General features: G+C 40.3%; 2 protein-coding genes across 12 annotated transcripts in view; one reads left to right on the forward strand and one right to left on the reverse strand.

Annotated features, from left to right (window-relative positions):
* LOC145944878 (protein turtle) overlaps positions 1-25,687 on the reverse strand; it is a 247,977-nt gene that overhangs the window by 154,384 nt on the left and 67,906 nt on the right. For all 11 annotated transcript variants that reach the window (XM_083053508.1, XM_083053512.1, XM_083053517.1 and 8 more), the window contains one exon: positions 25,219-25,281. The gene's annotated coding sequence lies outside the window, so the exon portion shown is untranslated. The remainder of the gene's footprint in view (positions 1-25,218; positions 25,282-25,687) is intronic.
* LOC145944884 (uncharacterized) overlaps positions 1-25,687 on the forward strand; it is a 219,505-nt gene that overhangs the window by 129,568 nt on the left and 64,250 nt on the right. The gene's annotated exons all lie outside the window — the stretch shown is intronic.

Genomic DNA, 25,687 nt, shown 5'->3' on the forward strand with positions numbered 1-25,687 from the left:
AAGTGGCGAGAGGTCGAATCTCGTTTCGAGGCACTCGGTGCAATCGGGTACCACGTTCCCCTTCGTCTGATCAATAGGTTGGATTCGAGATCGCGTGAGAGAGCGACTATTATCGGTGGATACCTCATCCCGCTCGTTGGATAGATGGGCACTAGACGCCGATCACGAACCATCATTCCGGATAGAGGAAGATCCTCTCCTTCGGAATCCTTCACGAAACGATGAGGGAACTCTTGATTTTCACTCATTTAAAAGTACATCATTGCCCATAATCGGAAAAAAAAATTTTACCTACTGTTTGAAAATTTCAATGTAAGCAACGACGCAGTCTTTTAAAGGGTATTACGGAATTAATAGAGAACTTGTTTCTTTCAAATTAAGAAAATCTATTACCTTTTACGCTGTTTTTCTTTCTCTCAAAAGCATCGTTAGATTAAACTTTTCAAGAAAAGAAAATCGTTATGCGACAAATTATATTGTATATGCTTCTCTGTCTTGTGCATAGCCGATTTAATCGTAAAGGGAAACTGACACGAAAAAATCATCTCCACTGAAATTATAGTAACGTCATCGTGACAGAGATTCCCGCGATATCGAATTGACACGAATAGATGAGATTCTCTGGCAGAACGAGCCGATAAAAAAACCTGATGCCTGCACTAAAATTAATGTCGCCGGTGTAAAACGCGACAGATCGACTACTAAGACAAATAATTCTCCCTTTCTTTAACAAAGTTAAACATCACCCCGGCAAACAAGATAACAAAAGATTACACCGTCCTATTCTCCTCTCTTCCGCTATTCTTCCATGATTCTTTCCCCCTTCTCTCTCTCTCTCTCCCTCTTTTTCTGTTCCACTTTCTTCGGAGCGCGTTCAATTTTATTTTCTCTTATCTGCCGGCTTCTCTCCGGCACAGACACTTTTATTTTCTGAAAACTCCCGCAGGAGCACTCTTGCTGCGGTCTTCGATGGTCGGTACGAGGATCGAAAGGTAGTTGCGGATCCTATAGTCGCTACCTGAAGTGATTCCCGATTCTCGATTACACCGGCGCCATGGTTCTCGCTCGAACTTCCATTTCGCTACGGTCAAAGATCACGTTCCGAGAGGCGCGTATTTAGACGAAGATGTACGACATTTCACTTCCCGGCTTCGTGTGAGAGCTTTGTTCGCTTCCGCGCACACAAAAATCGACGAAAGGAATTTGCGCCGCGTGCCCGTTCGATCAATCGACGCCGCGAGAACACAGACTTGTGCTTTTTCAACGCTATTTCGACGATCCAATCGTAAGATTCGGGAGGACATCGCATGAGCGCAAGCGATGCTGCATCAGGAGCAGAAGCTGCTCGATGCGAGCTGCTATTGTAATCTATGCTCATCGCAGCCTCAATTACACATTGTCCTATCTACTCTGCTCGTGCGATTTTTCGAAGCAGAAACAATGCATCTTCTCTGCTCGGGTAAAAACTCTTGAAATTCGCGCTAACGATCGAGCATCTCGTCATTCGACAACAAACATACATACGTATTATAACACGTCGAAAAGTTGGCGCCGCACTCCATCTCATCAGCCATTAAACAAAGCAACAGCGAACACAAAGAAATGCCGGCATTGTCGAAGGGTAGCATCTAGCATCAGCTACCAAGAGATAGGAAAAGGGCGGAGAGCAAGCCTCCGTCGACGTGAATCTTGAGAGGTGTTTCTGATTAATCTCTGTGAACTCTCCTCGGATCGTTCCTCTCGTTTTACGTTCTCTTGGCCGTACATTTTCTAGAAATGCAAAAACTATGAGCAACGACCGACTCTTCTCTTTTCTCAGACTGACAGCTGCTTCTTGAGAAAAGTAAAAAGGAGAGAGAGAGAGCTCGTAAAGAAATGTCGGACCAGGGATTTTATATCAGCGCCTTACCGGGTTTAAAATGAGCGTAAAAGAATGAACGTATCTTATATAGAAATAAATATGAATTAATTCAGAAATATATATTACGGTTTTTTTCTTAAATTTATAATCTTTGCCTATAAATTCTAATATTTTGGAGTGCATCGATTTATTAAAAATAAAACACAACGAATACGTGTCTATAAAAGTTACAATATTGAAAAATGCTGCTACGAGCGCTGATAATAACTGTCCAAATAAATGAAAAAGTTCCTATAAACGTTGGCCTAAAAATCAATAGAGATATGACGTGGCTTTTGTCGATTATGATACCACGCTGCAGTAGCAATAATCGTTTTTCGTAACTGCGACAATAACGATAACAAGGATGCAAATGAGAGTTGATGGATGCTGCATTTGCGCTGACGGATTTTTAATGCTTCTATATGGACTATGTGAATAATAGTTAATTGATTAAAAAGTAAAATTAACTTTAAAACGCTTTGCAATTTTTCGAAGAGATTGCAGTTCACAGATTATAACAGGTTCTTTTTTTAAACTTTCTTATTTGTATACGTCAGAGAGAAGCGGCGCGATAGCGTTATATAAGAATGTAAAAAAAAACTTCAACTCCCAATCGAGGGAATTGCACTCACCGGTACACCAAGATAGAGGATTTAAAAACAGGATAAAAAATCCAATATTGCATACTTTTAATACCAAGTATATATATATAGCCCTGCTCCTTGATATCGTCTAAAGCAAAGATCCGGCGTGAAAGGAGAAGCAGCGAGATACTTTATTCGACGGAAAGGTGATTCCAGCTGGAGAGAATATCTGCTTACTTGGCGTCGGAGAGTCGAGATAATCAGGTAGAAGTTCTCGATGGATTGTTTGATCGATGCCGTTCGGCGTGGAGACTTAACAAGATCCGAAGGTATCGAAACGCGGTGCGGCAAAAAATCTTTGCAACGAGAACCATCGGACGAAAAAAAAACATGTGATCCTATAGAGATGGAGATACTATTTTTTTCGCTTTACCGTCAATTTGACGTAACGACCTTGCTATTTCCGAGATTTTGATTAAAGAACATTTCGCGACTTTATGAAAAACAAATATCTTACATAATTCGCGATAATATCTCAAGTACAAGAAAGCTTAAATTTAATATGTTATTACATGTAATAGAAAAGAAATAGTAATAATATAAACCACTACATGGATGTTATCCCATTGAAATCAAATCGATTCGCCGGAACGCGGGTTTCCACAGACAACATAGTTTGTCTCGACAAACTAAAGTCCTCCCTTCCAACGCTTATCGTCCCAATTGGCCGAATTCGATTTACGAAACTGGAATAGGAAGATGTCGATGTATATTCGCGCAGGAGAGGGTCGAACTGATAGGGCGAAACCGACCAAGAGGGATGAGCGCGCGGGCAGCAATAATTCCGCTCGGGGGTTGCTCTCTCTCTCTCTCTCTCTCTCTCTCTCTCTCTCTCTCTCTCTCTCTCTCTCTCTCTCTCTTCGGTTGCTCATGATTCAGGGGAGCAATCTTCATAAAAGAAACAATATACGGCCAGCCGTGCGATAAAAGCGGCATCGCGCGCATACGAGCGCGATGCATGCGCAACGACCATCGGTTATCGCGAATGAATTAACGTTTATTCGGCTTCCGGCTAGCGCGGCGGTCGCCCGGTGGTCAAGGCTCCAGCTGCGCGTTTTCAACCCCTTTATTAATCGACGTTGCGCCGCTCGTAACTCATCTCTCTCGCGGTAATTTCTTTCGATCGCCCGTCCCTATCCGCTCGTTCTTAGGATAGATGGGTGGATGGGTGCATGCGAACTATAAATTGACTCATTTTCCGAGATACGAGACGTTTTGACAATAGATCCTCATCGTTGCGACACTTGCACAATTTATTTATTATCGAAATTTATTATTTCAATATCTTAAACTCGTAATCGCGTTCTTCATATTTGTTATAATATTTCCTTTTAAAAGTAGAAGAAGGATTTCGAGATATATCAGATATATACTGTGCTATTGTCGAGGAATTTTAAGATCATCCAACACACACGCGTGTCTGTCAACAACGTGTATGTTCTCGAGAGACGGAAGAAAATTTTATTCCGAATAATTCACCCGCAGTCTATGCTTTAAATATTGGAGCCTCTCCGTATATAGATTCCGATGGTCTGTGACGTTCGTGAAAGGTCAGAGGTGAAAATATAAAATAGTACGAGAGAAAGAGAGAGACAGAGAGAGTTATGCGATGCACTACTTTACAGGGATAATTCGATCGAGTTGGAGCGCACGCGAGGCACAAGACCCGAGGAGATTATACGAGTAATGGAAAAAGAGAGGAACGGGGGGAGATCGCGTGTGCGCGCGCGAAAAACTGTGTAAGCGCGGGCGAACGACGAGATGCCAGGAATCTGCATCTTTGATCTTCGCTTTGACTAACACGATAATTGCATCGCGCTGGGAAAGACGCGGTCAGCGTTAAAGTGAAAGAGAAGGCCGGTTTATTTCGCGGGATTTCGCATATATATTTCGGTAGACAGGCTTTTCGGGGAAATTTCCATCGCGACGCATCGTGGCTTCTTGTGCGTATACCCTTTGATAAGCACACATAACTGCAAGTTATTTTCAGGCAAATATAGTTTACACACACGTGCACACGTCGTATACGAAGGATGCATCTTTCAAAGAGCGTTATCAGTTTGCTTCATTGTACAAAGTTCTCTTTTTCAATGCATTATCTTTACTTTCTCTGGAATAACGTGTGTTCTCGAAAACATCTATTATAGTTTAACGTTGTTCATTATTTCAGTTTCTTAATGGTCTCAAATAGAAACAATTTTATGAATCTTTTTACATTTTTCACGAGAGTTTAACAAAACATTTTAATTCTATTCGTTGCATCAAGAAAAAAAAATGAAATAAACACACAATTGCAATTTGCCTATAATTCCACTAAATAAATGTCAATATAAAAACATTCACGTATGTGAGCTACAAACCTAATAAATATTACAGTGATTAAAATAAAGACATATCAGACATATTGTCATTTATATCTGCAACCAGGAATATCAAGTAGGCTATTAACGCTGAACGTACAGTCCGAAATGATTAACGTTGCATAAAAGCCGCGGTTTACCGAACGCGTTCTTCATCGATGGATAAAACTTGATTTCTGCACGGTGCGTGTAGGCAGAGAATAGACACGCCATCGATCACGGTATCACGTCGGGTGATCATGATTGGTAGCACAGATCGACGCCCGGGCTCCCGATAATTCCCCACGGGACGCACCAGCATGGTGTGTGTGTGTGTGTGTGTGTGTGTGTGTGTGTGTGTGTGTGCGTGCGTGCGTGCGTGTGCGTGCGTGTGTGCGTGAGATCTCACAGGTAAACCGGAGCACGGATCTTCGTCGGACACGAAATGGAATACGAGCGTTCCATCGTTAAGGAGCACGGATGGGAGGGACTCTCTCGCGGTCTCTCTCTCCCGAGGGATTTTAATGATTCGACCGCCAAATTCTCTGCAAGCTACCATGGCTACCGGTGTCTGGGGGTTATATCGTCGCTTTCACGATCGTGTTCGAATTTTAATGCCGCGTTTCCAGCGGAAGCCGAAGGGGAGACGGAAGGCGCGTCTGACATTACTCCACGCTTCTCTCGCTCACCCCGTGGTTTTACGATATCGCGAAACGCCCCCGCTTTTCCATTCGAGCACGATGGACGTCGTAAGCTTTACGATCGTCCTCGGGCCAACGGTCCGTTGTCGCGATATTACAAATCGTTTCGATTTGCTGTGCCGCATGTCCGGGGTTGCCGAGGACCAGAATACCGCGGGATAAGGGCAGCGCCTTTAAGGGTAACTCTTAAAATCTATTCACAATGGGTTACAAGTAGCTATTGCAAGTAATTAATATATTTAATATTCATTTAATGATTTTGACACTTTCTTGGTTTCAGCAGAATAATAAATTCTAGCTTATATGTCAATTACAATTTAATTACACGAGCTCTAATAATAGTAAAGAAAGCTTCATATTTATTCCGACATTAAAATGCATAAATTTCTCCGTTAGTTATTACTTTACTGTTGTAAATAATGCAAAATAATTATAATAATTTTTATATTTGTCATTTCAGTACTCTTAAGTCACAAGAAGAACACACAATTGGCTCCCTAGCAAAACAGTGATTTTCCATTCGCGATTTAACCGTCGCTGTACTTGGTATGCATCCTTGAACGTTGAACTCTTCGCGTCGCGAACTTTTCGTAATCGCAAACACGCTTTCGAGAGAAAGGAATTTGTGTATAAAGGGGGAATCTTGTGCTTTCGTGCTCGCGTTCGCGCGGGGGTATTATTTTCTTTCATCTCTCTCCCCGTTCAACGCGGATGCCACCACATCGTTATATCGATTTTATCTTATAGCGCGCAGCCAGAAATAGCTATTGAATTTTTGACCGCGATATACTTTCCGTATCGCGATTACGTTACATCGCAGCTCGTCGATATTTCGCGTCAGATCGAGAATTCATATATACCCCTGTGAGTGAAACATGCGTATAGCAAAATGTTTATTCGACGCAGTAAACCGCGCGTAACATTTTGTACGAGAGAGAGAGAGAGAGAGAGAGAAAATGTTTCGTACAAATGACGTCTTAGATACAAATTACCGAATTACTATAATACGCAACAGTTTACGCTTCACTCTATCGTAATGCATAACATGCATTTCGCTTAAAGGATAACCAGTCTGCGAAGGGTTTTCAGTAAAGTCGACGTCACCGCAACTTCCAGCTTAAGTTGCCGTGGAGTTTAAGTGTAACGTAACTTGGAAATTTCTCAAGCTAATTTGATAATTAATCTACTTACATTTACGCAATCCTGTAACCATAACAGAAATAAGTGTAACGCATTCATTCTTTGAGATTAATCTTTTTATGTGCTTTTTATGCGCGAGCACAATCAATTTTATAATAAAATAAAATAAAAATGCAAATATATTCTCAGAAAAAAAAGACTTTAGATATACGCGCAATTAATTGATTAATGTGATATATTTTGTTATAAGTTTTTTCTCAATTACTTAAAACTTTTTATAACTTTTAAGGCAAAGATTATATCATAAAATGTATGGCACAAGAAATTAACACTTTGATCAGAATTTATTCGCTTATCAAACGATTCTAATAATATGGGGTATCATTAATGTTCGGCGATGGTACAAACGAGCCATTTTCTATAAGTCATCCTTGGGAACACAATCCCGTCTACGCGGAAAAGCTTGAAAACCAACTTGTATGCAAATTCAACGACTGTGGTCATAGTACGCCCGATGACCTACACTGTAAGGAAACGACACGGTCGAATGCTAAATCGACGAGCATATTAAAGTCGCGCGCGAGAGAGAGAGAGAGAGAGAGAGAGAGAGAGAGAGAGAGAGCACTATTAAAAAATATAAAAAGCTGCTCGCGTAAGTCGCTCGGAACTAATTCACAGGGTCTTTCTCTCGTACGTGTCGCCTCTACGTTGTATTTACGATAATCTAACTTAACATTATTCTACACTGAAGTTCACATGGGCAACATAATCTTGCGCTAATAATAGCGATCGGTAAACTATTTAAACTCCTTCTCTTTCTTTCTCTATCTCTCTCAGCGACCATCTTCTAGATAAATAAAACTCTCGAAAGGTCGTTAACTTTTTCGCGCAAGATTAATACACGAGAAACTGCAGTTTACATGGATCAATAAGCACATATATATTTTATAGACATATATAAAATACAAGATACCGGAAAAAGTAGAAAGCTAGGCCGAAAGAGGGTTACTTGTTATCAAAATAAAATATCTCCTCGCGGCTAAGAAACATAAAAATTTTTGTTCTTTATCTTTCATGTGTAAATACAACAAATATACCCTCGTGAATGAAGAAAGAAAGGCGTAAAGCGGGCCATACGTCATAAAGTATATATCTTACGTTAATATTATGCAGCATTTGCAAAATACAGGTCAGATGTATTATTCGGAACTTGAGCTTCTCATAAATTTCGGACCGCAGGTCGTCGCGGATTCGCGAGGCCTAAGCGATAAAAACGCTCCGATCCGCTGCGCGAAATGAAAACGCCCCTCTGGCAATATGAAAGTGTTAAAGAAAGCCCGGGACAACGATAACACCGCGCTTATTAATCCGGCTAAATCACCCGAGGAGGAGAGAGAGAGAGTGTCGGGAAATAATCCCAAAGTTTTCCAATTACGAGCGCGCAGCGTCGGCTAGATGCTAGAGCTAAAACCGAAGCACGCATGCAACGAAGCAAGCAAGCAGCCTCGTTCGATATTGCGTGCTTCGACAATAAGGGGGTAACGCAATCCACTCCGTACGAAGAAAAGGACGACGAAGTGCTCTATACGTTTTTTAGAACGTCGCACAGTACCGAATGGTGCACATCTTCGAAAAGGCCGCAAAGTGCCATCTCGCCGTTCGTTTATCCCGGATCCTTTCGGATCCTTTCTCGGCATTGCGTACCCTCAATCTTGTCTTGAGAGAAGGAGGAACACGCCCTAGATGCGCGTTGGAAATCTCCTTACCTGGTTTCTCTCTTTCCCCCCCGCCCCATATATCTCTCTCAATTCACCTGTTTGTTCTCCATTATCTTTATTACAAAAGCGCCGTTATGTTTAACAGCCCGGCGTTACGTTTACCGCGCGCGAAAATACCCCTGACGGTATATCCCTTAAATCCGCATTCGGCGATAAAGAAAGCGGAATTTACGAGCGTGTCGTATCCATCGCGTGCGACAGACATTTTATACGCAAAATATTACGCGTAAGATATTATACGCCAGGCGTACCGGGATATATCTTATGGACGTAATCTTATGGATAATATTTGGCCCCTGACCAATAGCACTTCCATTCGAAGATGGATAGGTTCGGTGCATTAGCGAATGGCCCAGTCATCAATCGTTAATCACGAAACTTTTCCGCAAGAAGATAATGAAAAATTGTCCCTCGAAATTTTAAAACTTTAAAAACACCGGAGAAAGGATTCTACGAAAACGCAGGGAGAGAATTGAAGATGCGAGGCGGCATTGATTAGTTCAACGGAACTGGAAACTTCGGTTATGTAAATGTGGCGAAAGCTCGGCTTGGCTCGCACGCGAGCGCAAAAGGAAAAGAGGAAAAAAAAAAGAGAGAACTTGCCTCTATCTACCCCTTTCCCCTTCACCCCAGGCAAAATCTGTATTCACGGCGCGAGCCCCTCACGATCTTGTCACGACGGGACACGCTCGCGATCGATCCATTCGTTGGAATTAACTAACGTCGATCAAACCGAATAACCGATGCGCGCCAACCCAGCCAACGTTCCCTGACATTGAGGCCGAATGAGAAAGATTAAATTAAATTCTACGGGAAGCCGTGCCGCGCGTGTTTCATTTCATTTCGGCTTTGAGTATCATACGGTGCATGTGTGACGAGTAGAACGTATATAGAGAGTAGCCAGCCCTCTCTCCCTCTCGGCGCGTCTCCTCATAATCCCGTTTCATCCCGCGGGCCTATACTATACTATATCTTTACGATAAAGGCATGGCTATATAAAATTTTCCGTCCGTCCATCCGTCCGTTAGTCACCTCGTACAATAGGCGGCGTAACATTTTAGCCCGCCGTTCGTCGCGTCCCGTTTGTTCGATCGTGAAATCGTTGGAACGTTTCGTGTGCCAAGCCTCCTCCGCGCGATGCTATTTCATTCGGAAAGACAGCTCGAAACGCACGCGTGACGGACGTGTGTGAAACAAACAGCGACGTTTTAAAGGACGCGTTATAAAAATTCACAGCCCTGTGCTGTGAAAAAAAACGTGATCTCCTTTAACATTACGTAATCTCTTTAGTTAAACGTGACCTTTTTAGTATGTAGCGCTATCTCGAATATGTTGCGGGATAATGTCGAGAAACGTGTCGGGAACCGATTAACGAACCGAGCGCGGAACTGCTCTTGTTCTAAATCCAGATCAGCTAAAAACACGTTCCTACGCGGGATTCGTTAACGTCGCTGGCTCTCTCTCTTTCCCGATGCGCGGGAGAGAAGAAAAAAAGAAGGGTACCGCTACCGAGCATTTCCATAATCCAGGTTCATCCCCAGCGCCGTCACATTTTTATGAGAGCAGCCAGCATAAAATTCCATCCACGCGAGCCTTGTTCGCTTTGCGAAACAAGAAGGGTAGAGGACGCGATGGGCTGTCACACGATAGTACGCGTGGAAAACGAAGGGGTCTCGCCAAAGGCAAAGGTCACGCGGACATTATCCTCGTCCAGCTGTAGAGGAGACTGCGATACCAGACGCAGAAAGGGAGGGACGAGGAGAAAGCAGCGAAGAAGAATGGAGATAAACTGGACGATGCGAGAGGGTGGAATGGAATGAAATAAAGCAAGAAGGGGAGGGGAAAAAAGAGAGACAGAGAACAGACAAGACGACAGCAGAGAGACTGAGAGAGATAAAATAAAAGATAGAAAGAAAGGAAGCGCAAGAGAGGAGAGAGAGAGAGAGAAAGAGCAGCGTGTGTATGTTCAGAGTCTCGGTATTTCACCATGAAACCATGTAACATCCGACAGAACGTACCAGTGGCAATGGCCGCGTGTATATATCACTTCTACCCTTAACCACCGACCACCCTCTACGACGTTCGTAGAGGCGCTCGCTGACCGTGACGTATTTTACGCTATGTGCTCGCTGTCGCACTGACTGAAATATGTGATTGAAAACACGCGACACATTCGAAATTGCTGTCTTCGACACGTGATCCTCGCTCGAGTGTCTATCGAGTACAGGAGAGACATTGAGACGTGTCGCTGCATTGTTATCTAGCTCGAAACCAAAGGCAATGAGTCCTGAGAAATTTATTTCGCGACAAGAAAGCATCAAAGAAACATTTCAAGATTGTTTTTACCAGGATGCAGCAAAATTAAATGTAAACAGACTATTTTTGCAATAACTTAAAAGATTTTTCTATCGCTACGTATTCACAAAAAAAGATTGAATACAGCAGCGTTTAACAGGCTTTTCGCAGTGATAAGATTATTACTTTCAATCGCTTTTGCTCGCTCGCAAGCAGGTTGAAAGATAAGAAACGACCGAAGCAAAAAAAACACAAGACGTTCTAAGACTTTCTTGACAGTGTCGAAAGAATCACGGAATTCTCTCTTTCCTCTTCTCTTTCTTTTTCTCTCTATCTATCTATCCGTCTACCGCAGACCCGATCTCTTTGAGGACGGCTGAATAATAGAACAGAGTCGTCGTAGCTCGAGGCTGGCTAACCTGTATTCTCGCACCCTCTGACTACTCGAGAATAGTTGTGAATAACGATGCTCGAGGGAGAATGCTAGCCCCTTGTCGATGCTGGAGCTCCAAGAGTATCAGAAGACATCAACCCCCAACCCTACCAATCGTTCCTTCCCTCTTCCCGCTCGCTCAAGTGACATACAGTTGACCATACTTTCTATAAAATAAAATACGTGTCGCGCCAGCTTTTCATATCGGACACACGAAGAAGACACGAGAGAAGTAAAGGAGAGGAGAAAAGTACCATCGTCTCTTGTTTCCATCCCTCCTAAACACGACGTGACGTGAAAGACGAAGAGAACGGGGGTATCGAGTTTAAACGTCAATCGATGGCGAGGCTTCAATCGCCGACTGACGTAAGCAGATATTTTTTCGCATCTCGACCGATCCTACAGTTCTTTAGAAAAATATATTTTTCCATTTTAATCACGTGAAGATATAACAATGAAGCACCGTCAAGCAGATAAATTGATTAAAGATTATATTTTCTTCATTGTGAGAAAGCTAAAAATTTATCAAGATACTTAATGAAAAAATACGATTATTTTATCTTAATGAAATTATACCGCAAAATTTCTTCGCGTTCTGAAAAAAAATCTACATAAAATTTTGTATCGCTTACTTTATGGACTAATAAAATAACGTGCTTATAAAAAAATATATGTAAATATGTAAATCGTTCACTTTTCAATTAAATCGCGAATAAATTGAAACACCATCACTGTCGAGGAAGTCTCTCGTTTTTCCATTTTTTCCTTAATTAATATTCACCAGCGTGTCTTGATTAAAATAAATCGTCATTTTTGAAAGCACGCCGTATCGCTGGCGGGAAAAAAACAATTTCGTCGCAATTTACATGCAGGAAGGCAGAAACGCTCGTCGATAAATCAGAATTATCGATGATGCATTACAACATGACACAAATCATATTGCTACGTGAAGGCTACGTTAAAACTAAAGTTAAAAGAAATTTTTTTGACACTCTGTAATATAATTGTTGAGCGTCATAAAACAGAGCTAATGAAAATGTACATTTGTACCTTACGTTTTACATATACTTCGTCATTCTTTTATCTAATTAGGTAATTGTTTTTATAAAAGTATACGAAGTATATAAGTATAAAAAAATGTTTTTTGAAATTTTAATTATTCAACCCGCATATTTGCTTTTGACGGAATTTACCGACGCGGAATTCTACGGGGCAACATCCAACACATTAACCCAGCAGAACAGACAGAGGAGTAGAATTTGGAAACAGTTACATCAAGATAAACCGAGCTAAAGCGGAGCAATTAGAGCGCGAGAAGAGCAAAGCCGAAACGGGGCGGTGGGCCGCCTGACACTACATGTTTGGCCGAGGAAGACAAAGCAGAAACCATTCGGGACGCCGGCCGCTCCCGCGGGAGTTGACGAGCAAATGGGGCAGAGGGTTGGAAAACTTAACAATGCCCGGAGGTCGTCGCGTCACGACGGAGGGAGAAAAAAAGCAGAGTTTCGCGAAGAGAAGAGGCGAGAGGAAAGGAAGTCGGTCCCTGGTCGAGAGAGTGCCATTAAAAGTGTCATTCCTCATTCTCGCCTTGACGCTATTTAATGGCGTTTATCTGTAAGTCTCGCAATAAATTCTTTACGGTGTCGTTCAACCGATTATCACGTTTGTAATTCGACTTTTTCAACAATTATCTCTTACTAAAGCTGACCACAACTGCGACGAATATAATAGCGTCTGTCATTAGCGGATTAATCGTCTCGCGCATAAATTTTTCGAAAGACAAGACACTTCACTACGGGATGGAGAAGAGTACATATCTCGAGAGCAAACGTATTAGAAGAAGCGTCCAGTTATTTTCTTTCGCGACACCCCTCTGAGCCCGCGCCACGCCGCGGATACAGACACGGGCACTCGGCCAAGATGCCATTTCTCCGGAATCCTCTCTCGACACCTACAGAATTATCGCGGCCCGCCTTCCGTTTTACAATTCCCACGGGATCTCCCGGTAATACGAGGCGGATACTTATTTTCCGACACGGGTGAACAGACGCGGCCGCGGCGCGACTGGCTTCGCCGAGAAATCCACCGGAGACACCCGGGAGTGCTTTATCGTTATTCGCTGCATACATATCGGCGCGGCGCCGCGCGCTTCGAGATCTCGAAGCAAATGTTCTTAATGCACTCGCTGGCCCGCAAGCGCAAACGCGACACTTGTATTTTCCCGAGGAGGATCGTACATTTATCTATCACCGCATATCTTGTTTACGTAAAGGAATATACTTTGATTTTCGCGCTGAAAGATTGAATTTTATTCTTATTCCATTCCTCCATTTTCCGAAAGAAAGAGAATTTTATCGACACCGCTGTCGTTACTGCAATCTTTCTGATACGATGAGATTAGAGAGATAATAATGGAGAATATATCACGGTCGCAAAATAAACATCAACGCTCGCGACATGTTTTGTGCAAGCAGATGTAAAATGATAGAGAGAAAATGTAATCAAATAATTAAGATTTTTGCGATATCGCATATATAGTAATTTTTGCAAAATCGCGATTGCACGTATGAGAGAGAAAAGATTTCATTAAGAAAAATTATTTATTACAGAAACATTATGAGCGATTATACAGCTATCGATTCTACGATGATATCGCACGACGAAGAAACGCTCCGGTTCCCTCATCGCAATACATGATTTCTCCGATTTCGCGGAACTCCCTTGCGAAGCATTTCGAACTTCCCCAAACTTCAGAATGTGATATATCGGGGATACGGGAAGAATTCTATTCCCAACAGAGGAAAACTCAATGCAGCCACGTGTTTTCTTCGCGTGGAAGATCCCATCGTGGGCTGTGAACCGCTCCGCGAGGAAGTCGACACAAAATCTCGATGGAAACTTTCGAAAAGCTTCCGCCCGCCTCTTTGGCATTACTTCCGCCTTCGTCTCGCCGTCATCCAAAATCCGTTTCCTAAATCTCGTACCTAGCCGAAGCTACTTCCGCCGTAAAATCAGGCGCGCGTAAAACGGGCGCAATAAAGGAAAAGATAAGAAGGCGCGCTGATCATGAAAAACGGAAAAGGATTAACGAGCCGAAAGACGCTCAATTTTATCGCGCATGACGATGAAATGTTGGAAAAATTATCGATACAAAATTTTTGCGATCGTGAGAAAGTTTGATTTCTTTCTCATTGATCGATAACGACTCATAAAGGCAAATGAATACACTTATTGAATAAATTATCTGTCGTTGATGAAATTGGACATGAAAACGGAAATGGAGAACGCGTCGTTTGGATATTAAACTTGCATACTTTAATTATTATCGAATATGTCCATCGGTCGTTATGTTTTACATCTGTCCAGAGAGCGACTCTCGACGAGATACGTCGACAAACCAATGAAAAAGAGACGTAGCAAGCTAGAATCAAGCCTTTCGAAAGAATTGACTCGTGGCAAGAGATAAAATCGACAGCATAATAACGATTTCCATCAGGAGACGTTTAAGGTACTGTGCAAAGACGTCGGCGCCACCATCATCATCATCGGAGAACAGAGGACAGCCCTCGCGTGGGGAACAAGGGGATGAATAGAAGCACCCGAGGACGATGAAGACGGCGAATGTGAGAGAGACGAGAAGCGACGAGGAAGGGGACGAGAGAGGAGGGAAAGAGGCGACGGGTAGGAACGCATCCGACGTTCGACTTATTCAAATGAGGCGATAGATTGAGCCACGAAGATGCCATTTGTTTCTTTCTCGAAAGCTTCTCGTACACCCGCGACCCGATTTTACCGCCGAGACTATTTCTCTTCTTCCCGTTGCCACATTGTATTCTCAAACGGATTTCTCACTCCGCGATTGTTAATTTGGAAATAACGATTTTAAATAAATATAATTGATGATTGGATTACAACAAGATATTAATGTTCCCATTGGGTAATATTGCGTCAAAAGTTGCATAGTCTGTCCTCCTATTATAATTATATAGAAAATATAATAATAATAGTAATAGTATTTTTTATTACAATTTACTCACAATTTTTGTATATATTATTTTTCTCTTTTTTTTTTAACTTTTTATTTATCTTGTGGCAACATGATGCAATGCCAGAACTTGAACTATACGAAAGATAAGAAATGAATCGAAGCACACAAGTTGTGTTTTATAAATAATCTGAGTACTGAATGCATCCATGACGCTGACCGGACAGGATAATGGTCGACCACGAAGAAGCAAGCAATTCACATCGTTAACGAATGCGGGGGTCACAAGGCTGGAAATAAAAACCGTCGGAAGAAAAGGGGCCGAGCGAGAGAAAAATGAAAATGCAGATGTATGCGGAATATATATTATGGACAAGATATTATTATATAGAAAATATGAGGATTTTATTTACATATAGAATAAAAGAATATTCAAATTTTTATTTTCTTATATTAAAATTAAACTTTAGGACAATCTCGCTGGAGAAAATATTATTTATATATAAAATTGTAAACTTTCTCATAAGTTTGCAGCCTTAAGAAAATAAAAAAAAAATATATATATATATATATATATATATATATATTATATATATTGGACATCTATGTAAATCGAATTAATATCAGAATTAAAATCGAAATTAAAATCAGAAAGAGAGATGAAAGACGTAATCATAATTGATAAATTTCAATAAAACGATATAATAATGCGTATTGCATTCGGATTTATGAGACCAATAATAATTATAATGATAATATTCATAATGAAGATGTAGAGGAGAGTTGAAACGAAAACGAGAGAGATGCGAAGATGGATAGGGAAAAAAAAGAGTACACAGCGGTACCAATGGAGCATTTATTCCGATTTTCCACGTTATTTCTCCGCATCGTTGCGATAGGAAATTTCCTCGACCCGTGATACGACGAGACGAGGAGAAATCAGTCGACCGCATTCGAATCGGTGCGTCCACAGTAACGTGCGAGAATCGCAAGCGCGGACTCTTTTCGCCGGTCGTTTCTGCACGTGTTACTACCCTTTTTCTTCTATCCATCCCCTGGTTGTTCGGTGCATCCACCTTTCCCCGGAACCCTTACTTGCTTCTTTTCTCTCCACCGCAGTTTCTCTCGCATTGAATCTGCCCATTACCAACACGAAAATCAGCGCAAAGAGAGAGAAAGAGAGGAGGTACTATTTCTCGAGGCTCTCTCTTTATATTTCCGTTCGACTGACGTAACGAGTCGACTAAAAACAGGATTGCGCGTAATCGGCGCCCTTTTACGCGATTTTAATCGGACGAATGGAAGTGCATCCAGAATTGCAATCAAAATTCTCGCGATAAAAACAAATCTTACCTTTACTGATATTATTAATTTTCATTTTTTTTTCTCGTTAACAGCTGTGTATATATTGCACAAAAACAATATCGTATCTCTCTCTCTCTGTTATTGAAATAAAATCATACATTTTTATCGAATGGATTAAATCCATTACAGAGATGCTTTCAATGAATTGATAAATTTTTTGCCGATGACTTATGTACGATATTAAATGATAAAATAAGCAAATATATATATAGTTTATCTCTTCCGATATTACGAGAGGTATATAAAATTATATAAGCGAAAAAAAGACGCGTACTGTTTTATTACGTTCGCGAGAGCAATTTCTTTTTCATACCATGGAAACTTCTCCTTCTCGTCGATGTCATTTTCGCGTAAGAGAATATCTACTTGGGGGAATATACTTGTGGGTTTTCGGTTAAAATACGAAGGCAAAAAGAAGGAAAGCGAAGCGCAAACACGTGGAGATAGCAAGAAGAAGCCGTACTACGGATAACGGAAGTGGTCACGATCTATGTCAACGTACATGCTCGTATATGCTCAGAACACGATCCACACCTGGGTCTCTCTCTCTCTTTCCCTCTCGCACGTACAACTAGTAAAAGTAACCTTATCCTATCTCACAAAGAGAACAATAAGGAGAACATTGCCACCAAACTCGGCCTTCCTGTTCCGACCGTGAGAGTGCAATTAATTCACCCGTATATAACGGATTATCAAATAAAAAGCCATTCTATTATCTCTTCACTTTTCCCCACACTGTACACGAGAGAGATAATGACTTCTTCCCAAAAGCGTTAGCGATTACGTTAACCTTGCTGTAAGTGGCGTCTTCCCAGGAGCGCGCCGTAATTTACAGAGGAAGACGCCTCGAAGCCTCGTTCCTACGCATGTTCTTACTTACGCGTGAAATTTTCCCCTCGACGGCAGAATTTCGAATTCAGTGCGCGCCATGCGAAGCAATAAATTTCAGCGAACAATCATTCAAGGGATCGGGTTTTAATGACCCTGCCGAGCGAGCTCGGCTCGAGCAATATCGGAGCAACCTGATCGATTAGGTACCGAATGTTTCGTGACTTTTTCCTTCCCTCGCTATTCCCTACGTTGTCGTTTTCCCTTCGGCCTCGACCGAGAAGAGCAATCGATTCATTTTATTATTTGCCCGATCCTCCAATCCGGCCCAATCCCGCATTTAATAAACTTCTTTTATCTCGATTCTATTTATTCGCATTTAATGAGAATCACGAATAAATGGGACTTTATTTCTTACGTACTCAGAGCTTCGCTGCACCATTTGCCTTGCCATGAAGAACAAGTAACCCTTGCGACAGCAACATTCAACAATGAATCGAATTATAAATATAATTAGATATTTTTCGCTAAGTAAAAATTATTTTGTGAGAAGTATAATAATAATTACAAGAATTGTTAAAATTTATCTTCGACAAGTATATAATTATATTTCTTACACAAGAGAGACATTAGACATCTCTCTCGCAGAGGTAAGTGTCGATCGATTGACTGATCGATGAACTGACAAGAGAAAAAACTGAATCGTCGATTGTCATTGACTGTTTCGCCGTAATATGAGGGTGCAAAGGCAAGAGTAAAAAACAAAAGGCCGAAAGGTGCACGTTAAGCTTACATCAAGCCGTCTTTTGCCACTCTCCGTCCTAGCTCTGCCACCACTATCGTCTTTTCCTCCTTCACCCCCTGCTTCTACGGAATAAGAAGTCGTTTTCCAGCCCGTAAAAGTGAATGCATAAAAGTGCGCGTCGCGAATGCATAAAATGGCGAATAAACTCCCCGTCGTAGAATATTCGTGCTTACTTCTTTCCCTCTCCCCCTTTCTCACTCGTTTTCTCTTTCTCTCCCTCTCTTCCTCCTTAGCACCGTCTGACGTTGCACACAAGAGCGCGCAATATATTCTTCTTTTCCCTGCACCTCTGTACTTTGTCGCGTTGGATGCGTCCTATACTCGAATCCATCGACTTTCACGCGCTTTCTTACTATCCGAACCAATCTCGTATCCCATCCCCGGCGGAGACCATCGCGCAAGATAAGTGCATACTCTCCACATCTTTGACAATATCGACTATATTCGACTCGTGAGATTTTCATCAGCGTATATTCTGCGATTTTTGAGTGAAAGGCTATGGAAAAGTATATCTCAAGAACGCGGAAAGAAAAGAAGTGAAGAAAAGTGCATACGCATTGTAATTTGATGAAAGCCTGTCGCCGCGTTTTTATCTTGAAAAATTATATAAAAGAATCTAGATTTCAAAAGATCTGAAATTTTAATAGAGATGGATGATTTATGATATCCTGTCATCATTAATTATATATGTAACATTATTTTACACGGATATAGATGTAGATAAAGATATATAGTCTGATACCTCTTTTCGATATTAAGATATCACTGAAGAATGTCAAAAGCGAGACATACGCAGAGCTCAAAGCACTTGGATCGAAAGAGTTCTTATTTTCCTGAATTTCCTCCTCTCATGTAAAAGTGTACCTCAGATCTACCGAGAGCGCAAGTATATATACATATACACTATGTACAGAGTTACAGTGTACAAAGTTACTCTCGTATATCAAGGCTGGATATTCGCACTTTTGGATATTTTTCTCAATAACTCGAAAAGCCTATTTCCTCTAGTTCCTTCCGACCTTCCCTTTCAATTAATTGCGAATATATTAGTCATCAGATCATTGCAAATCAGATTCCATTCTTTTTAACTGCAGTTTTCCCACACTCAAAGCGAGATACAAAGATAGACGTATTAATCTCTCGACGCGAAAGAAAAGGGAAATGCAAAGACTCTAGAAAGGAAACGCACAGTATACAGTTAAACGCAACATCGCCTTTGGAAGGCGATGCAGCAACGTAGTACGGCGGATGCAACGAAGGGGATGCAACGAGTTTTGCTTGCTCTCGTATTTTACATGCCAGTTCACGCGTGCAAACAGCCAGCATACCGCTTTCTGTACCGCCTGCACCGTCGTCATCGCGGAAAGACGTTGTGTGCAAAGTGAGAATGTAAATCAGACGGCGCGCAAGCCTCGGAGTTACATGACTCAAGCAGTACGGGAACACCGCACTTTAACACACCGCAATGTAGACAGACATTTCGCCAACGACGCAGAGTCCGAAACTTCCTCTTCTTCCCTTCTTTATCTCGCGCGCGACACTACGATATTCTTCGAAAAATATTCGCAGAACATATTTTTCATAATGCCGATCTCTTATATCGCGTATATATACACACTGGCGGATCCTGGGGGGGGGGGAGGGGTTAAACCCCCCCCTTGCAAATTAAAAGAAACAGTTTTGCTAAATTTGTTTAAAAAATATAAATAAAGAAAAACAAACATTAAAGAGCTATCGACGTCAGGATCCGCTAGTGTATATATATAAGTATAAGATACACTGTAAATTATACTCATTACGCATTCAAGGAGTTAAGTATAGATTAAGTCAGACATAGGACGAAATGATTAGATAATTTCATTGCACGAAAATAAAATTAGGTGAAATTTTTTATATCTATATAATATATATATAAAATATATATTATATCTATATAATATATATTATATAGATACAAAGAATTTCGCCTATTTATTTTCGTACAACGAAATTATCTCATCATTTCATTCTATGTCTGACTTAATCTATACTTAATTCCTTGAATGCATAATGAGTATAATTTACAGTGTATCTTATACATACATATTGTATATATTATATCGATATAAAGAATTTTGCCTAATTATTTTCGTGCAACGAAATTATCTCATCATTTTGTCCTATGTCCGACTTAATCTAAACTTAACTCCTTGAATTCGTAATGAGTATAATTTCCAGTGTATCTTATACTTATATATATATATATATATATATATATATATATATATATATATGTATGTATATATTATATAGATATAAAAAATTTCGCCTAATTTTATTTTCATGCAACGAAATTATCTCATCATTTCGTCCTATGTCTGACTTAATTTATACGTAACTCCTTGAATGCGTAATGAGTATAATTTACAGTGTATCTTATACATACATATTGTATACATTATATAGATATAAAGAATTTCGCCTAATTATTTTCGTGCAACGAAATTATCTCATCATTTTGTCCTATGTCTGACTTAATCTAAACTTAACTCCTTGAATTCGTAATGAGTATAATTTCCAGTGTATCTTATACTTATATATACATATATATATATGTATGTATATATTATATAGATATAAAGAATTTCGCCTAATTTTATTTTCATGCAACGAAATTATCTCATCATTTCGTCCTATGTCTGACTTAATCTACACGTAACTCCTTGAATGCGTAATGAGTATAATTTACAGTGTATCTTATACTTTTATATATATACAATATAATATATATATAAAATATATATATATAAGTATAAGATACACTGTAAATTATACTCATTACGCATTCAAGGAGTTAAGTTTAGATTAAGTCAGACGTAGGACGAAATAATGAGATAATTTCGTTGCATGAAAATAATTAGGCGAAATTATTTATATCTATATAATATACATATATATATATATATATATATATATAAAAGTATAAGATACACTGGAAATTATACTCATTACGCATTTAAGGAGTTAAGTTTAGATTAAGTCAGACATACGATGAAATGATGAGATAATTTCGTTGCACGAAAATAATTAGGCGAAATTCTTTATATATATATATATAATATATACAATATGTATCTATAAGATACATTGGAAATTATACTCATTACGCATTCAAGGAATTAAGTTTAGATTAAGTCAGACATAGGATGAAATGATGAGATAATTTCGTTGCATAAAAATAATTAGGCGAAATTCTTTATATCTATATAATATACATATATATATATATATATATAAATAAAAGTATAAGATACACTGGAAATTATACTCATTACGCATTCAAGGAGTTAAGTTTAGATTAAGTCAGACATACGATGAAATGATGAGATAATTTCGTTGCACGAAAATAATTAGGCAAAATTCTTTATATATATATATAATATATACAATATGTATCTATAAGATACACTGGAAATTATACTCATTACGCATTCAAGGAATTAAGTTTAGATTAAGTCAGACATAGGACGAAATAATGAGATAATTTCGTTGCATGAAAATAATTAGGCGAGAAATTCTTTATATCTATATAATATATATATATATACACTAGCGGATCCTGGGGGGGGGGGTTAACTCCCCCCCCCCTGCAAATTAAAAGAAACAGTTTTGCTGAATTTGTTTAAAAAATATAAATAAAGAAAAACAAACATTAAAGAGCGATGTCGTTGATCCTGGAAAATAAAAGCTAATCATGAAACTAAAAATATTAAATAAAATAATTTTGCAAAACCCCCCCCCCATTATCGAGGTCAGGATCCGCTAGTGTATATACATATATACATCGCGCGAATATATATATTAAAAAAAAAAAAAAAATGATTTTGCACGACGGAATATTGAATCATGTTCTATAACGCGCGGATATTATTCGACAGCGCGCTGTGGCAACATATTCCATTTGATTGTGCGATATAAAATTCGCAGTGGGATGCGCGTCTCGCCCCACGACGTTATTGCGGAATAAAAAGAGAGAAAATCGCGTTTCGAGCGATTTCTCTTCGTTCGGCGTGGACCACGGATCGAATCTCGCGAACCTTACGGACGATCGGAAATAACGATTGAAAATATTTACGAGAATGTCGGGGCGCATCATCGCAACGAAAGGATCGTCCGTTTCCCCGCAGCATTTGAGACAGGTATATCCGTTGCGAAAGCCTTTTGCGTCTGACTGGCTTCGATTGATCGTTTTACCCCCTAGTTGCTGTATATACTCGACACAATGCGCGGTTCGACTTTAATATATCGCCGATATTACCGGGTTGCGGAAACGAGCAGCGAAAAGGAGCAACGTGGAAGCAAAACTCGGGAACGAGCGCGCAAAAAAAAAAGAAAGAAAAAGAACAGAGAGAGATGGAGAAGAGAAAATGTCAGTCTCCGCAAGTTTGCACAGGTTTCGAAAGAATCGCACTTCGAAAAATCAACGGGAAAATAAAGCGCGTAATATATCGACGAATGACTAGTTTTCTTTTTTACAACTTCAGTTCCGTTAACTGACTCGCTCCACCAGTGAATTACAAACTGTCGTTTGTAGCGATATCGGCTATTTGCATTTCCGTTGCTCGTATTCACATATGTTCGTTACGTAATATACGACACTTGAAAAAAGATCGCTTTCAATCGCCGGAAGAGAACCGAGGAGAAAGAAGGGGAAAGAGAGAGAGAGAGCGTGCTATAAAATGTAAATAACCAATTAAACGGCGAAGCTGCATTTAAATGATGTCGAGGTATGCAAAGCTGCCGAGGAGCCAGCTTAGGGATTTTACTCGTCTTTAAATTATTTTCCGTACCAATTCTCCGTCTCTTCCGGTAATCGCAAGCCGGCTGCAGTGTGCATGAATAAATAAGACGCTCTCGGTAGTGCTTAGCGAGGAAAGGAAGAGAACTCTGCGTCTTCAAAGAAAAGTTACCTCGTCGGTCACGGACCGACAAGGATGACGTACGAACTGCTGCGCATGTTAAAATCGAGTTAAATCCGTTTATAGACTTTCCCTCTCGAATCTCGATTGTTCTTACGTAAAATAAAAAAGAAAAACTTTAATCATCTAATAACACTTTTTATCCGATCGGTGTTAAGCACCTGTCTTCTTCGTTAAGCTCGACATAAAAATTCCCCAGCTCCATAAAACCATACTCTCATTCATTCTCGAAACGTCGCGTTTCTCTTTTTTTCTTTTCGCGTTTGTTCTGCGCGTCTATTTAAACGCAAAGAACCTTCCGCCGCGACGCGGGCTTGATTTCAATTAAGCACGCTAACTCCACCGAGACACCCTTTCTTCCAGCTTGTACCGTGTCGTCGATTCAGCGCTGAAAGAAGTCTACTTGTGGCGACATCGTCGCGCAAAAAAAATTTTACCCCGCTTATTTCGCCGACGAGAACACGAATGCGAACTGCGGGCGGCAATGAAATAATGAAACAACGTCGGAAAATAACGTCGGAGCATCGGAAATACAAATATATCGTGATTCTCCGAGGAACGTGAATAAATGAACAACAAAATACGCGAATTGTAAATTACGAATCTAAAACGTACGAGCGCGTAATCAGATACGTAGATCTCCTAGAGTAAATGTCTCATTGCTAAATTTCGGGTTGACATCAACAGATCAGCATCCACCGCGGCTCCATTCCCGCAACGTAACAATCGTCAATCAAGTGGATACCAACGCCAACCTCTGGCGGAAGCTTCGCGGTCCAGCCGTGCGTGCGAACGCGTTCTCTAGATACGTACAAACGCATACATATCTATATATCACGGTGAAGGCGCAGGGAGAGACGTCCCTTCAGACAGAAAGGTCTCGTGTCGTTCCAACGATATTCCACACCGATATTATCTCGAGGCCCGTCGAGAGAGAGAGAGACTCGAGAGCGACGTAGGTATATATGTATCGCGCCGGCTTCGTTCCGCTGGAAAAATATTTATTCGACCGCGTTGTGGAAAAGAGATCTCTCTTCCCATACTTTGTGACGGACATGCGTATAGTCCGTGTATATGCTCCCTGAACGGATGTGCATCGACGATTCTTTTGGGATTCTCCGGTAACGAGAAGTTTCAATCCGCTTGAAGCAACGAGCGCGAATATAGACTCGGAAGTCCGGGGGCGACGTTGGAAGGGATGAAACATACGACCCCGATATCGTCTTTTTTTTTCTTTTTTTTTTGCGAATGATTTGTGTAACTGATATTGCGACAAAGAATATATTTGCGAATCTATGTATATGTATGTAGTACATACATGTTTATGTCTCATGAGGGACTGAACGTCTGTCTTCAGTCGCACCTATTACGTAAACGCGTAATTCCAATGTCATAGGCATCAAAATTGCATTAGGAACGTTTCAATAGTATATTAGTATATTTTGATAAATTTCCATATTCTATTATTCTTCGAGAAGTATCAAAATAAAAGTACAATTGCAAAAATTCATTGAATATGTTTATTCGCGAAAGATGCCAATTTGTTTTTAAGCAAGCGGCCGCGAAAAATGTGAAAGTTCAAGCAAATTTTGGTTCGAAACGTGTTTAAGGAAAACATATATACTGTGTTATTTATTGCATTAATTAATTTTCCACTCTAACGAGATATTCTAACATTACGAGTGACTGAGAAGCTTTCGAATGACGCATACACGGGGCTTATGTTCTATGCGAAAAGCACAATTTCGCGTACGTACGTGGATTGGGCAGGGGGAGAAATAAATCGGCGAGCTGCGGCCACGGTCGATTTGATTTCGATCCCGGAATGGGCGAGAGCGCAATCGAGGCTCACGTTAATTACCAGCAATTTCGGCGTTTCGCCGCTCTTTAAACACCGCCTTGGGAATTAAGCGCCACGCTATATATATAATCAATAGTAGAGAGAATAAGCGAAGTAAAGGGGGTGGGCGGGATAGATAGGGGGGTGCTCATTTCTTGCAGCCGTTTACAATTTATAATCCTATTACAAGATTCGGCAACTCACCGGTGCGCGCCGCTCCGAGTCCACGAAGCGAAAGCCCCTCTTCTCTCACAAGACACCAGAGCTCTGAAACAATTGAGAGAAAAGAAACTTGAGTACGTCATACGTACGTTAATTATAGTTATATTAATTGTACGGTTTCATTATTGCACTTGGAATAAAGAAACTTGTTTGAAATAATATTACGATGCCTTTTGTAAAATGTTAAAAATAAGTTTCGTTTCTTATTAGATTATTTATCAATGTTGCATGCAGCTATAGTAAACAATAAAATTTTTTTTTAAATTAGATATATAAAAAAATATTGTTCGTTGCATTATCATCAACATTAATAATCATGATATTAATTATGACAACGGTTATCATAGGATAAACGAGGAGTAATATCAATTTTCCAGACATTTGTAGAGGAAGTACATCATTAATAGCTTTATTCGCGTGAGAAGAGAATGGCGGCGCGTTAATTGATTTT

Source organism: Prenolepis imparis, unplaced genomic scaffold, assembly GCF_030444845.1.
Source record: "Prenolepis imparis isolate NDT839.2.m4 unplaced genomic scaffold, iyPreImpa1.0 SCAF_13, whole genome shotgun sequence".
In the NCBI taxonomy this organism is placed as follows: domain Eukaryota; kingdom Metazoa; phylum Arthropoda; class Insecta; order Hymenoptera; family Formicidae; genus Prenolepis; species Prenolepis imparis.